The sequence below is a fragment of the Triturus cristatus genome, chromosome 7 (genome assembly GCF_964204655.1).
Source record: "Triturus cristatus chromosome 7, aTriCri1.1, whole genome shotgun sequence".
Lineage (NCBI taxonomy): Eukaryota > Metazoa > Chordata > Amphibia > Caudata > Salamandridae > Triturus > Triturus cristatus.
In genome coordinates this window covers 1,540,899,119-1,540,912,841 of record NC_140590.1, presented here as the reverse complement: position 1 = coordinate 1,540,912,841, position 13,723 = coordinate 1,540,899,119, and the positions used below count along the sequence as shown (strand labels likewise).

The following is a 13,723-nucleotide window of genomic DNA, read 5'->3' as shown; positions in this document are numbered from 1 at the left end:
CGGACGATGCGGTTACTCTTCATCTGGATTGGATTTGTGACTATATTTTTCCTATTAATTAATGGCAATTTACTTAACTGAACCCTCTGCTGTCCACTACGTTGACGGAGTTCTGGCCCCTCACACGTCAGCTCATGAAATGAAATGGGATCAAGTTCTAGTTAATATTTCAGCCTTCCCAATTGTTTCATTTGGGATTAGGTACGTACATATTCAGAGTGTTGGGAGATGTTTTTTGCCAGGAATAGACTCAGATGACTGGGATGTTAGTACCGTTTACTCACGTTTTTCTGATTTGAAATATTATACTGCTTTTGACACCGAAAAACTGCATTTCAATTCTGCTAATTTTTCTGATTTATTCTGTTACCAACGTTCTGCCCATCATTTTTTTACACAAAACCAATACTCCAAGACCACTTTTTAACTATACACACTGGGAGCATTGCCCAACACCATTTCAGGGGAGCTCGAAGACTCTGAAAAATAAATTTGTATTTTTCACAGGTTACAATCTATCAGACTCAGGATCCAATTTTTACAAATTGAATGTGTCTGCCCACACCAAATTCATGCTGACCCATACTAAATTGGTCTAGGGTTATGATTACTGGAAGGACACAATTGATTTAAAATCTATTTGGGGTACCAAAGATTGGAAAGTGCGAGGCATTGAATTGTTGTATTGCCCATGTTTGATTCTGTCTCAACTTATGTTTCTGAATCAGACAGAAAAGCAAACTATGTTTCTTGGATTGGCTATTAAACTTGAATACTGCCTCAATTCCGTCCTTGGCCGCCTAAGACAAGGCATACACATAACTACACGATTGAGGAGTGAACTCTCATGTTTTAAAACGGTACTCTTAATTCTTCAGTTATTGACCCTTTGGGTTGGTTGCCGTGGCCAACCAGCTCCAATGCTCCCCAATTACACTTCTTTGACGCCACCATAGGGTTTACACAAAGTTGACCGGATCCTCGCTTTCCAAATTCTCATACAGTTACCACATATTCTGTTGGTAATTAATGTCAACAATGGTTGGACCATTCCACACCGTCGTCTGCGAAACATCTTCCCCTTTTGTCAGGTGACATCGATCTTGCAGATTTTTTTCGGGGGGGGGGGGGGGGGGAGGGGGGCAAAATCACCTCCCACTAAACGTTGGTTGATGCTGCATATTGTGAATATTGCAAGTTGCCGTAGATAGAAGCTGCGGTACACCTACATCAAAATGTTCAGGATAATTTAGAAAAAGTTCTTGCCATTGTTAACAGTTTTAACACGGTCTTCTCGTATATATACTTTAGATAACATTGTATCATCGGCAATGGACATTGTTCAAAATGAAGTGTGTTTTGTATCATGGTCAAAATCAGCTACATTCTGTTATGCAATTTGGGTGGATCCTGCAGACACTTAAAAGTGGAAAGGTACTTTGGAATTAGCTGAATGCTTCTGCACTACTTTTACCATTTAATTTGACAGATAAAAACTTAAAGACAACGTACACAATGCAAATTACCAGTTTTTATTGCTAATGTATACACGTCTTTAGGAAGTAATACTTTGGGAGAATTTTGGTTGTGTCAACGCATACCACTGCATGGCATGATTTTACAATGCAGACTTTACAACACACCTAACATTACAACACATTTTTTACAATGCATACCATTAGAACGCATCCCCATAATAGTATAGTAAAAATACCTTTAAACTTATACCATTACAATGCATGCTATTACAACGCATGTTACAAAACCTAACAAATATGCTTTAATACCCTCCCTAAAATACAGGATAACATTTTAAAAATATTTACAGAACACAAACGTCAAAATTACAAAAGAGTACCCAAAGTAAAGTACTCCTAAAACGCAGAAACATTTCCTATGTTAAAATACTGTAAAGGCGTTTAAAAACAAAGCGTATTCATTCCAAATGCAACACTGGTGTCCTCCCTCTATTTTCACTGTACCAGTACAACAAAGGTCTACACAAAATGGCTGTTTTAAAACGGAACAAAGAGAACCCTTTTCTTCACAACACAAACATACATTCTGGCAGATTCTGAATCACGTACAAAAATATATTCCAAAATATTTTACATTTCAAACTCTACCAAGTGTTTACCTCAGAGAAGTGCTCAATGGTGTGGGGCAAAATTACCAATCCAACTCCACTGGGTGCAAGCTCCAGGGAAGGTATGTGTCAATTGTAAGCCATGAAATGTAATGCATTTACAGTAAAACATACAGAGGTTATTTCATTTTTCCCCCAGATCTTGTAATTTAACTATCAGACAGTACCAAACAAAATAATCAAGACTCAAATCCATCAAAATTAATCACTTGTAAACAAAGATAAAGACCTTGAAAAGGTAAAATGTTTGCAAAATCTACTTTTTCAAACCAACAAATTTCTTTTAAGCACCCACAAAAAACAAAAATCATCAGTTGAGTAAGAAGAAAGCAAAACCTCTTTTAAAAAAAGGTTATACTGTAGAGAAAAATCATTTTCAATATCTCTATTTACGTCAACTTTTACTTACAGGCCTAACCACCCTCAAAAGTGAGTATGCAAGTCGACAATATCTCCTTGAAGACCTGAACCACCAAAAGAATAAAGAAACTTACAAAAGGTAAAAACACTGACATTAAGAATTGTTTTAAAAAACTGTCTTTTTACAGGTGTCCACAACAAACCACAGTGCAAAATCATAATTAGCAAAGTCAGAGTCCAGCAACAGAATAAATAACATGTTCTTAGAAAAGTCAAGAGGCAATCAAAAAGGTTTTAAATAATAACATTTCTATTTGTAAGCACTCTAAAACAAAATTATTTTCTGTACCCTGTTTTGCAGTCAAATATAGTAAGGCATCAAGAAGAGAGGCGACCCATGTCAAAGGCAATTGAATGATAAAGTATGGTGGCTATCTTTAATATAAGGAGAGGCCAAGCCCAGGAATCATTGGAGTGGAGTTCAGTATTATGCATCCCATTGCACAGGCAAAGCGGTTACTCTTGGTGACACTGCTGAACAAACCACCGAGCATAACCACTCTGCCTCTGAAAAGGAGATTGAGGTTAGAGAGAACATTCAGCAAATCAAGGCATTGACATCCACCTCCAATAAACTCTGTTGCTGAGTTTTAAGTGAGGTATGCCAACACATTTCTTTGTATATAGCAGGTTCTATACCCACAATTCCTAATCTCCTCACAATTATTCACAGACAAAAACAGGCAAGTCACCCACAATAATTAACACCCCAGACCTGCTCAGACATTACGCTCCCCCTGAATTTACTGTTCACTTTACTAATGAAACTGGTCTTAAACAGGACATCAAAACCCCTCAGAACACGATACAGATCTTTAGCACACTGCATAACCTTTTAACTTTGGAAAATGACGACATTTGGATGATGGATGGGACCTTTAAATCCACACCCCATCCATTCCCCCAAATATACTCAAATCACGCCAATATCAATAGCACTATAGTTCCTATACTGTACGGTTTACTCCCAGATAAGCAAACATCAACATACACTGTATTATTAACAGTGGTAAAATCTAACAGTTAAAAAAATCCTTGAAAAGTGATAATTGATTTTGAATTACACATGATTGATTTTTACTTTTCACAAGCCTATTGGAGAAAATCCAAAATACATCCTTTGTTGAGGATTACATTTCAGACAATAAACTGCAGTATAAATTGAAGAACGTAACTGGATTATGATGTATACCTCCTGACAATGTGGATGAATTCTACACATCAATTACTGAATGAGTATTTTACAACAAACAATGACAATTTGGCCCCCTAAATTACTTTGAGGACACATGGATTGACCATCTAAGCAGATTGGGTGGCAGGAGGAAGCAAACGTTCCCTGTTGAATGATGGATTTGTTACATAACCTGCTTAGAGGGAAGTACAATGAACAATAACACCATAGACGGATGGCACAACTCCTTCAACAAATCAGACAGAAAACCTCAAGAATTCTTTTAGCAGGTCTCAGAAATTTTGAAAAAGGAGCAGATTTCCATGAAATGAGAATAGTGTAATCTTAGACAGGTAGTCTGAACCCACATGTTTAAAAAAGAACAAAAGAAATGTCCGGTCAACTATTAGGTCAATTTCAACAATATGTGGATGGTGGCTTCAGACTACCTAGACACCATTGCATGAATACTACATTTCTAACAAAGACTAAACACCCATTATGTCATACTTTGCTGTTTTGCATTTTTTGTAATTAGTTTGGCATGGTTTTAATTTAAGGATTGTCGGGCTTCTTACCTGAAGTTGCCTTTTCTTCAGCTCTTGGTGATTTATGTTTAACCACACTTCACCAAGAGTCGTGAACACTCCAATAATCCAAAGTAACAAATCTATATTCCATGAAGTTATCCAAATCCTGTTGTAAACTAACAAATTATACACAGATTGGCATGCAGATTTTTTTCCCACAAACCAACTGTTGGAAAAATTACTGTGTAGTGTAAAAAAGCAACCCTCCTATAAACAAAAATACTGAAAAATGTAAGACATCCATTTATCCAAATCACTATTCAGAAGTTAGTATCCGATCCATATCCTTAGAAGCGATGTCCCAAAATCCAATGGTGCACATAGTCAAAAGAAATTGATTGAAACATACATCTAGGGAAAAAAAATTCTAAATGTCGCCAAAATCCAATAGTTGATCCATTTCATTCTTACTCGCACATATGTTCAGTGTCATGAATACCATATACTAAGTTGTACATAACACGTCTCAAACAATGTTTTAAAAAAAATAAAACACGATTCACATTTTGGCTTAAAAGAAATCCTATTCTTTCTTAAAATGTTTTTTTCAACCAATGAATGAAAATAAACAACCCAACGTATGCCTACAACTGCTAGCTGTAGAGGAAGAAATCTGGATAAAACATTCAAAACACATCTTACTACTAACATGCATCTAACTAACTCCCTCATCTCTCCTTACAATAAAGTATGGCACCTATAATCTGTTTAATAAATTAAATGTGACTTACCCGACTACAGCTCTTCCTTGCTTCTGATCTTGACTGCAATGTTCCACCACCTGTAGAAACAGACGCACAACTGCATACGTGAAACCTGAAAGTAAAAAGGAAAAAAGGATAATTTCTCACATTTAGCTCAAACAAAAAGCATGGGAAAGTACTTTTAGAAAAGGTTTACCATATGTTAATACATTTTTTTTAAAGAATTTATTTTTAGAAAATAATTTAAACTAAGTAATATTTACAATTTTTTCCAGAATGTATTGCACTATTAAATATGTTTTAAAATAAACAAAGTTACATGTATGTTTAATCTGGGTTTTTTTTGTACAACGATTAATATATTTTCCCCACATCTAAAAGTGTGTTGTTAAATTACACTTTAAATATTAAAATAGGAATTACATCTCCCCAAACTAAACATTTTTTATTTATTGAGTTAAAATTGAACAAATGAATACCCAAGTATGTTGATTAGTATTAGTACACTCTGCCACCCAAAACCCCTATTTCCTTTACATCCAGTGCTGGCGAGTGTTATACACCCAAGAGCAATTATAAAAAAAATAAAAACACAGCAACAAAAATTGAAAATTTAAATAAATTAGTACCCAGGGATAGAAATGAATACCTGAATATTAATTCACTTCGCTCAATAACCCGATATCCTACACATCCCATACCAGAGGGTAGGTGCTTCACCCCAAAGAGTTTTTTTAATTAAATCAAAAAATCGTAATAAATACCCAGAAATTAAAATTAAAACCAAAGTACTAAAACACTCCCAACTAAGACCTCCATTTCCCTAATATATATATATATATATATATATATATATATATATATATATATATATATATATATATATATATATATATTTTTTTTAATACAAAACTTAACCAAAAGAAAATTAAACATCAATATTTAACATTATTCCAATATAAAAGTTACCTATTAAACGAACCATAAAATGTGCTGTAGTGGGATGTGTTGTAATGGCATCTGTGTTGTAATGGCATCTGTGTTGTAAAAAATACTTTTTAAAATCATTACGTTGCAATGCCTGCACTGGTATGGTAGTTTCCTAGTTTGAGCCGTACCATCTCTTGGCAAGCCTAGTTCTGATAAGGACACTAGGCCAGCCCTCGACTCCTCTAATGAATCATGGGATAAACCCAAGAAAACACAAAAAGACAACAAGTAGGTACTCAATCCCCACAGTCCTCTGAGAGACATTACGATGTTAGTGCTCACATTAAAGTCAAGACTCATGATAGTTAGCGGATTCCTGATATCCGTTCTCCATGTTCCTTGGTCATCTGACTAACAGTACGACTGAGGAGGGCAATCTGATCTCAGACAACGCTCATCTGATGTGAAGATAAAGGAGGATAGGCCCCTTCATATAAAGCCCCTTTCCAGAAAATTAAGTTGCAGCATTGACAATTAGATAGACCATAGACTGCGAGAACCCTCCTCCTGAATAGGAGTTGGGCAGTGACTCCTCAACGGTGCAGCTGGTAAAGAAAGCAACTGATTTCTTCATTACAGCTGAAACCTCAGACACCTACGTAGCCCCCCTGGACAGACTTACCACTTGAAAACCCAATTTGAGGTTGACATTTAACGCCCGATTAAAGCAATTTTTGGGGACAACTGGACTACTTCTATTGGCAGAGGTCTAATGACCCCCACTTTGGTTCTGGAGTATACCCTGGGTGAGAATGTTATTCTCCCTTCTTTCTCACACCTCATCATGGACAAGGTAAACATGCATATGTAATTGAATGGGCCCTGGGCTGGGCCCCAGCTCTTAATCGTAATCACATGGGTTGGGATAAGTATTCCCCTTAACAGGCCATTTCTATACTGCGTACACATCAAATTCAGCCACATTATCCTTTTAAATGGGATGTTATAGCACCCATTAAGGAAATAATTTCCAAACTGGAGTACCAGGGAGTAATAGAACCTTATCTCTCACAAATTAATAATCCCTTTTTTCCTGTTCTGAAACCTTAGTGCTCCTATAGCATAGTCTTGGATTACAGACATTTGAACGGTCATATTTGCACATTTGTGGCGCAAACTAACCATAGCTTGGTGCGGACTTATAATATCGTCCATAAAAAAAATACACCACCACATTGGACATTTCAAATGTTTTTTCAGCCACAATTTAGCTTCTGAGAGCCATAACTGGTCAGGACTTAGCACCCTCAGAGGTGCTATGCCCATCTTCCTATAGGCTATATGAACAGGCCAGGAGTCTTTGCAGCACGCATTGAATTGTTTAGCCATGAGATCGACCATGAAGCTCTCTCCTATGTTAAGGATATCTATCTCACAGACAATGAGTTGAAACGCCAATTAGCAAGAGGATCACATAATTTCGTGATATGCCAAACTCTGTTACAAATTTAACTTTAAAACAATCTTACATAGCTTTTTTCAGTGTCCTTTTCTTAGGATATGAACTCAAAAATTAGGGGGAAATCTTGCCCTTCATTTTCTGGAAAAGTGAGCTCAATTGGTAACTCCATGCACACTAAAAAAAAAAAATAAGTCTCCTGTGGGATTTTTGGTTTTTCCAATTCCTGGTGGACAGCAGAACACATCGCAACACTGAGGTCTTTATAATCAGATTTGCTTGAATCACATAGCCTAAATACATGTGTTAACACCACTAACTTGGCCATCCGGGTATTACACGGTGGAATTGGATTTACATATGTAGCATTTAATGAAGGTGAAACGGTACCCATATCATATAAATCACATCTATATTCCTCTGCAGAAATGAGTTTTGCTTCTACTGAAAAAATTCTAACAGCTGTACAGAACACCATCCTGCACAAGGCAAACACATTGTATTAGGCACGCTTTCTTTTGTGATCGCCTCGACAGCTGGCATAGGAAAAATGACAAAGGCCCTCCACTCCAGATGATACAATGGGCAATGTATTTAACAGCCATGGAAGTAGATGTGGTCTTTGACCCTTCGGTGCAAACTCAAGATCTTTTGCAATATGAATACCTTTATCCACTCTTCTTCAGTTTTGCCTCTTGATCAATGCAGAAACATCATTTACACCGATGGTTCTGCTCAACCTGCTATAGGTTCTAAGCAGCAGTATTCTACAGCATGCACTATTTGCGCATTGGATCTATGCCACATGGCGTTTTCCACACACAAACTACACACAGCCATTCCCTTGGGGACTGTACTGCACTATTGGCTTCAATGAAAGCTTTTTTTCCATGCTCTTGAAAATACTGAATTCCCCACCCTTATTGTGTGGGATTTATATTAATGTGTAATCTCTTAAAGATCAAATCATTTTGGAGCAGCAAAAATGTATATGAGGATTCCAAGGATAGCACAAAAAAGGACAAACTGCTTTGAACTAAAGTGGCAAATCTAAAGGATAGGTTGCCACAAACTTATTTTCTACATAGATTGAGTCTATGCTGTTGGGAATTCTCTGGCTGAAGAAGTCAAATTTGCAGTTAGCACATCTAAAATAGCAGCAGTAACACGCTCTAAAACTCGTATCGATAAGGATATTGGATGCCGTTAATGCATTTAAAACTGGCATAGCTTTACCGAAGGGCTTACCTTCAAAATATTCCTATCACTTAAATGATCAAAGTGTTCCCTTTACAACTATTCCTGTTGTTGGTGATCATGCGATTCCCAATGCAGACCATGGACAGGATTTATTTATGCAGCACAAAAAGGTGTAACTTCTACTCAAGCTGAAGTGGCTACCACTATTTCACTCGTTATTGCAGGCAAGGTTTAAACCAACGGACCAGAAAATATGCTTTAACTTGTGGTTTGTCAACTAATCAAAAGTTCCACTGTGTCTCGTTCACCACAGATATCTTTATTTAAAGGCAGCCTTTTGGCTGCTTTTAATTAGATCATTGTGCCCTATTAATTTCATATACTGTGTCCAAATAAATTTTGGTTGCAGTGTGTTCGGCTATAGATACATTTGAGCTTGGCTACATTGCTTGGCTGACGGTCAAACTGTTTTTAAAGACTTGCAAGTCTTTTCAGTACATATGCCTGTTAGGCATTCTATTCGGACCAAGGTCCGGCATTCGCTTCTGAAGCGTACCAGGATTTGATGAAATATACGGGTGTGCAAGTGCATTTTGTCTTCTCCATACAGACCGGAGGGTAATTCTGTTGTGGAGGGAATGAATCACAACTGAATGCAGTCCTTAATGGCTAGAGTATTAGGTAGAGGGCATGGTCGGTTGAACCATCTATATGGGGTTCAACAAGCGTTAAGTAACCTCCCAAAAAGATCTCTGGGTGGGCAGATCCTGTAAAAAATACTTTTTGACATCAAGATGCAGATCATGATGGTCCAGACGTTGCGGCAGCTGCTGTAACCTTTGAAGTAGATAACCATTGCGCTGTCTTACAGGACCTACAAAAGTTTTGTGACACTCAATCTCACAAACACTTGCAGAGTATCACTCTGCCAATGCTGCAGATCAAATTCCGTATTCCGGCTGGCTTCCAAAGATTGGAGATCTAGTTTGATGGAAGGTGGCGATCAAAAAGAAATTCAGCCCAATGTACCATACTACTATTCCAGGTCTTGGTGTTCAAGGAACGCAGACAGCGATTGTGCCACCATTTACGGGATACATAATCAAACGCTTTTTCTCTATCGAACATGTCAAATGACACCATGTGGTGAATTGTTCAAAGTATAACACAGTAGTTGTTCTTTTACACAAGACTTTCAATTGTGGCCCGTGAGCTCCACCGATGCAGATACTCCCTGGTGGGAACAGTATGTAAAGACATTTCTTGTTGACCCACGGTCTAGTTGCTGCAGGATCCTATTATTGTCGTGCCAGGGTTAGATCTTTGAATATGTTGTGGGTACAGTGTTCTCTTTAAAAAAATAAAATTAAAAAAAATGTAGTTATCACATTTAAATCACCATAGTACCCTCCCCAGACATTGCAGTAAATCAAAAAGGAACTACTGCAAAGTAAGTAAGTAAGGCCTGGGAAGCTTTACTTGGTCAAAGATAAACTAGAGGTGTCTTCGGGTGTGCTTACCCAAACGCTGGTCAATCCTACAAAACCAACCTCAGACAGGCTTCCTCAAACACTTTCTACCCTGCTGACAAGAGGAGTCCTGAAGGAATTGAGGTCCTCAATCTTGCATCTTGAACAAAAAAAATGAACTCCAAGGATCAGCTGGGTGACGTCAAGTGTGGCTACAGGGAAACAAGCAGCAAGAGTTTCACCCCCCGGAAGTGCCCAACTGACTAATGGCCCTTGGACTGGACCGTGCCATCAACTATCGACACTCTATGAGTCTCAGCACCTCCCCGGAAGGGTTTTACAAGGGTACTCCTGTAATTAGGACCTAGATTGCAAGTCAGAAGGTAAAATATTGGACTAAGACAAACCTGGTTGTGTATCTGACTGGGGTGCGATCATAGTCCACCTCAAACTGCACCTACGTCCAAGTCTCCTGCAACCATAAATGTCAGTGGTCCATTTTTTTTTTTTACTTTAATATATCGCAAGCTCTCCAATTTTGAGGAGTGATTTAGTTTACTAAATTTGACTCTTCAGTTGGGTTTGGGATTATTACTTTGTGTTGTGACTATCAAGTTTAATGCTGCATAAAAACACATTGCCTCCATGTAAGCTTAACTGCTCTGTGCCATAACTACCAGGTGGTTAAGCTCAGCTTCATTTAGTGGCTTAGGGTTCAGACAGAGAAGCTGTGATTATTCCGAGGTGGGTTGTCACTCCACCCAAAATAATCCAATTTCCTGCAATTCCCATTTCAGATATCTATAATCCCCTTTATCTAGCTAAAGTCATAAATGTATCAAACTGGTGAAAAACTTCACTCTCCTTCTGAAACCCCATCCGCACAATATTGTGCCACAACAGTGCTACACATTTATTTCCAATCTTCAAGATTTAGCAATTTCTTAACATGGCAGTACATGGTTTACTTGTATAGGCTGAAGATTCCACATTACTGCCTACTCCTGTAGCAGGCGGAGGTTACTTTGCATTACCTTTTGGAGGTAAATTTATCACTGGTTTATAAGGGCAATAAAGATTGCAAAAGAATGGAATTGCAAAGTGCTACGGAGGATTGCCAAGCCATACAGAATGCAGATTAACTTCATGGTTGCTTAGTTCACATTGTTAAGTGGGTATGCGAAATATAATAACCGGTAGACCGCAGTAATATCCAAAAGCCAGTTTAATTTAGTTGTTACATTTTGGTGAAGTCTAGTCACTGTGAAGCTATGTTTAGCAATAACTTACGATTTAAAAGGATTTGATGCAGAGTTGCTTGTGCATCCTGATTTGTCTAGAGGCAGTTCTTACTTGCCAAAAAGTAGTGCAGAGGGTTAATATGACTGCGGCAAAGATCAGATCTGTATTTAATATGTGTGGGATGGGACAGAGGAAACAAAGAAGATGGAAACATCACTGTCCCTACACATCTTGCACACTCGCTCTGGTTTAGCTTATGCAACTGCATAAATAAAAGCATAAGCAGAACAAACATTCTTTAGTGAGGTGTTCTTAGTACATGGAACATGTTTGAATCCTTCCAGAACCCACACTTATTACAAGGAGGAATTCAAATTTTTTTTTTGTAAAGTCTATTGTCAGACATCGTTAAGACTGACCATACCTTGGCCTGAAACTCTCTCCAAGCACACCAACCGCACCAGTCGACCTAATGGGATGCATAATTTAAAATACTGAATCTTTATCCCTGAACAAGTTAATGAACTAGCGGAACAAACTGAAGATATGCAAGAGCACATAAAATGCACATTTGCTCCTGAATGTGTTTTGCCAATGGGGCATTTAAAGGTGACCCTGAATTAAGGAAGTATAGCTAGCCAGTGCAACTGCACCAGTCCTAATCAATGACCTCTAAATACAGACTGTTCAAAACAGTTAATCCAAAGCAGATTATGAAGCAAAGTATATGTATTGAGGAAGTAACACTTCTTTGAACCCATGCAAACTTTTGAAGGTGGAAAGCAAGATGGTATCCCATGCAGGAGATTCAGAGGAGGACAATGTTACCTTCACTTGGTACATGGTCCATGTCAAAGTCGAGGATGTCTCGGTCATTGGTACAGTAGATAAGAGACGGGAAGGAATTTTAGGGTTTCACATCCTCCATTAATGTACTTTGGAGCATCTGTTGCGTAGTCTGCTTGAAGTGGCCAGAGATGACAGCCTGCATCAGTGGCTAGGTCAGATGATTATCCAACCACAGTCGAGTTACAAGATGAAGCAGCACAAGTAGGAGGCTGGGCAGCTGAAGAGCTGAGCCTTAGAAAGGATCCAAACAAAAACAAAAAAAAAAAAAAGGTATCTCATTCAAATTTGTAATTTTAATATTTTCATCCAGATTACTGAAAGGAGGCATAGAGGACTGTAGTGAAATCTTACCAGAAGATCCACATGGTGATAGATAGGCTGGAAGAAAAACAATTGGCAAGTCACAAGATTGAAAGAATGGTTCTTTTGCTGCTCTTCCCAATAACCAACACAAATACAGTGCTTTCATAACAACCAGTCTGTTATGATCCCGCTGTCCTTTGGAATACCCAAAGGAGTGACATTACTGCCAGAATCTTGCTCAATTAAAACTGGTGTGGTCCCTCATTCCCAACTTAAAGCCTTAATGGGCAAGCAATACTAGAGCCCCTGCAGTGGTGGAGCCTATTTTGGCACGAGTTGGTAGTAAATGGAGGTGTTGTGATTTGCCATGGGAATTGGGGGCATTTATGGTAGTCATTGATGAATAGTTCTAGATTTTAGAAATTTTCTTCAGGAGGTGGTCCTTCTATCTAAAAAACATAAATAAAACATGGGTCTCTCAATTTATAAGTTAGAAGACCTCTGCTCTAAGCCCACGTCATTAAACAGTTTTGTTATTGAATATTTTCAATGCATAAACCAGTGTTTTCAATATCATAAGTGCCTGCAGGCGTAACTCAGACACGGTAACAGTATTCTGTTCCGTTACTGCTTCAGTTAGTAGCTACAACAGCATTAAACTGTCCATCGAAAGGAATACACCACAATAGAACGAGCCGCCTAACAGAGCCGACAAAGTGAGCCGGTGAAGGCAGTAAGAGCAAAAACGTTAGAGAAGCTGTGAGCTGCCAATGTCAGCTGCCAAAGAGGAAGGTACATTTAGTGGCAATAACAGCATCAACATGCCCATGAAAGTAAATGCACAAAAGAAGCAGCCAAACACTGGGCCGCCAAACACGAGGCTGCCAAACACTTGGCCGCAAAAAACAGGAGCATTGGGGGCAAAACCTTAGGGGAGGACCATGCCAAAGTTGCCAGCACTATCAGAACAAGAACAAACTCCCTCCACTCACAATAAAAAAGCTATCACAGCTGGCAGTAGTAATGAATGGGCAAAATATATGACTAGCTTTGAATATAATTAGTCAAGAACTATCATAATATATCCAAATAAAGAGTGGGTGGCAAGAGGTGTCTATGCCTCTCAAAACACCAGCTTCCTTGCAATGGCTTTTCCTGTAGCTTTTGAATTTACAATTCTAATTCTGACATTGCTGAAGATTCATGTACACCAGGGGCATTAATGCATAGGCAGCTG

At 38.3% G+C, this 13,723-nt stretch overlaps 1 long non-coding RNA gene across 8 annotated transcripts in view; it reads right to left on the bottom strand.

Moving 5' to 3' along the window:
- The window catches only part of LOC146812328 (uncharacterized), a 192,921-nt gene that overhangs the window by 132,536 nt on the left and 46,662 nt on the right, over nt 1–13,723 (bottom strand). For 7 of the 8 annotated variants that reach the window (XR_014965907.1, XR_014965905.1, XR_014965906.1 and 4 more), the window contains exon 3: nt 5,062–5,146. This is a non-coding gene — a long non-coding RNA (uncharacterized LOC146812328). Of the gene's footprint in view, nt 1–5,061; nt 5,147–12,162; nt 12,290–13,723 lie in introns of those variants that run through there. The other variant, XR_014965904.1, reaches the window with a different exon arrangement.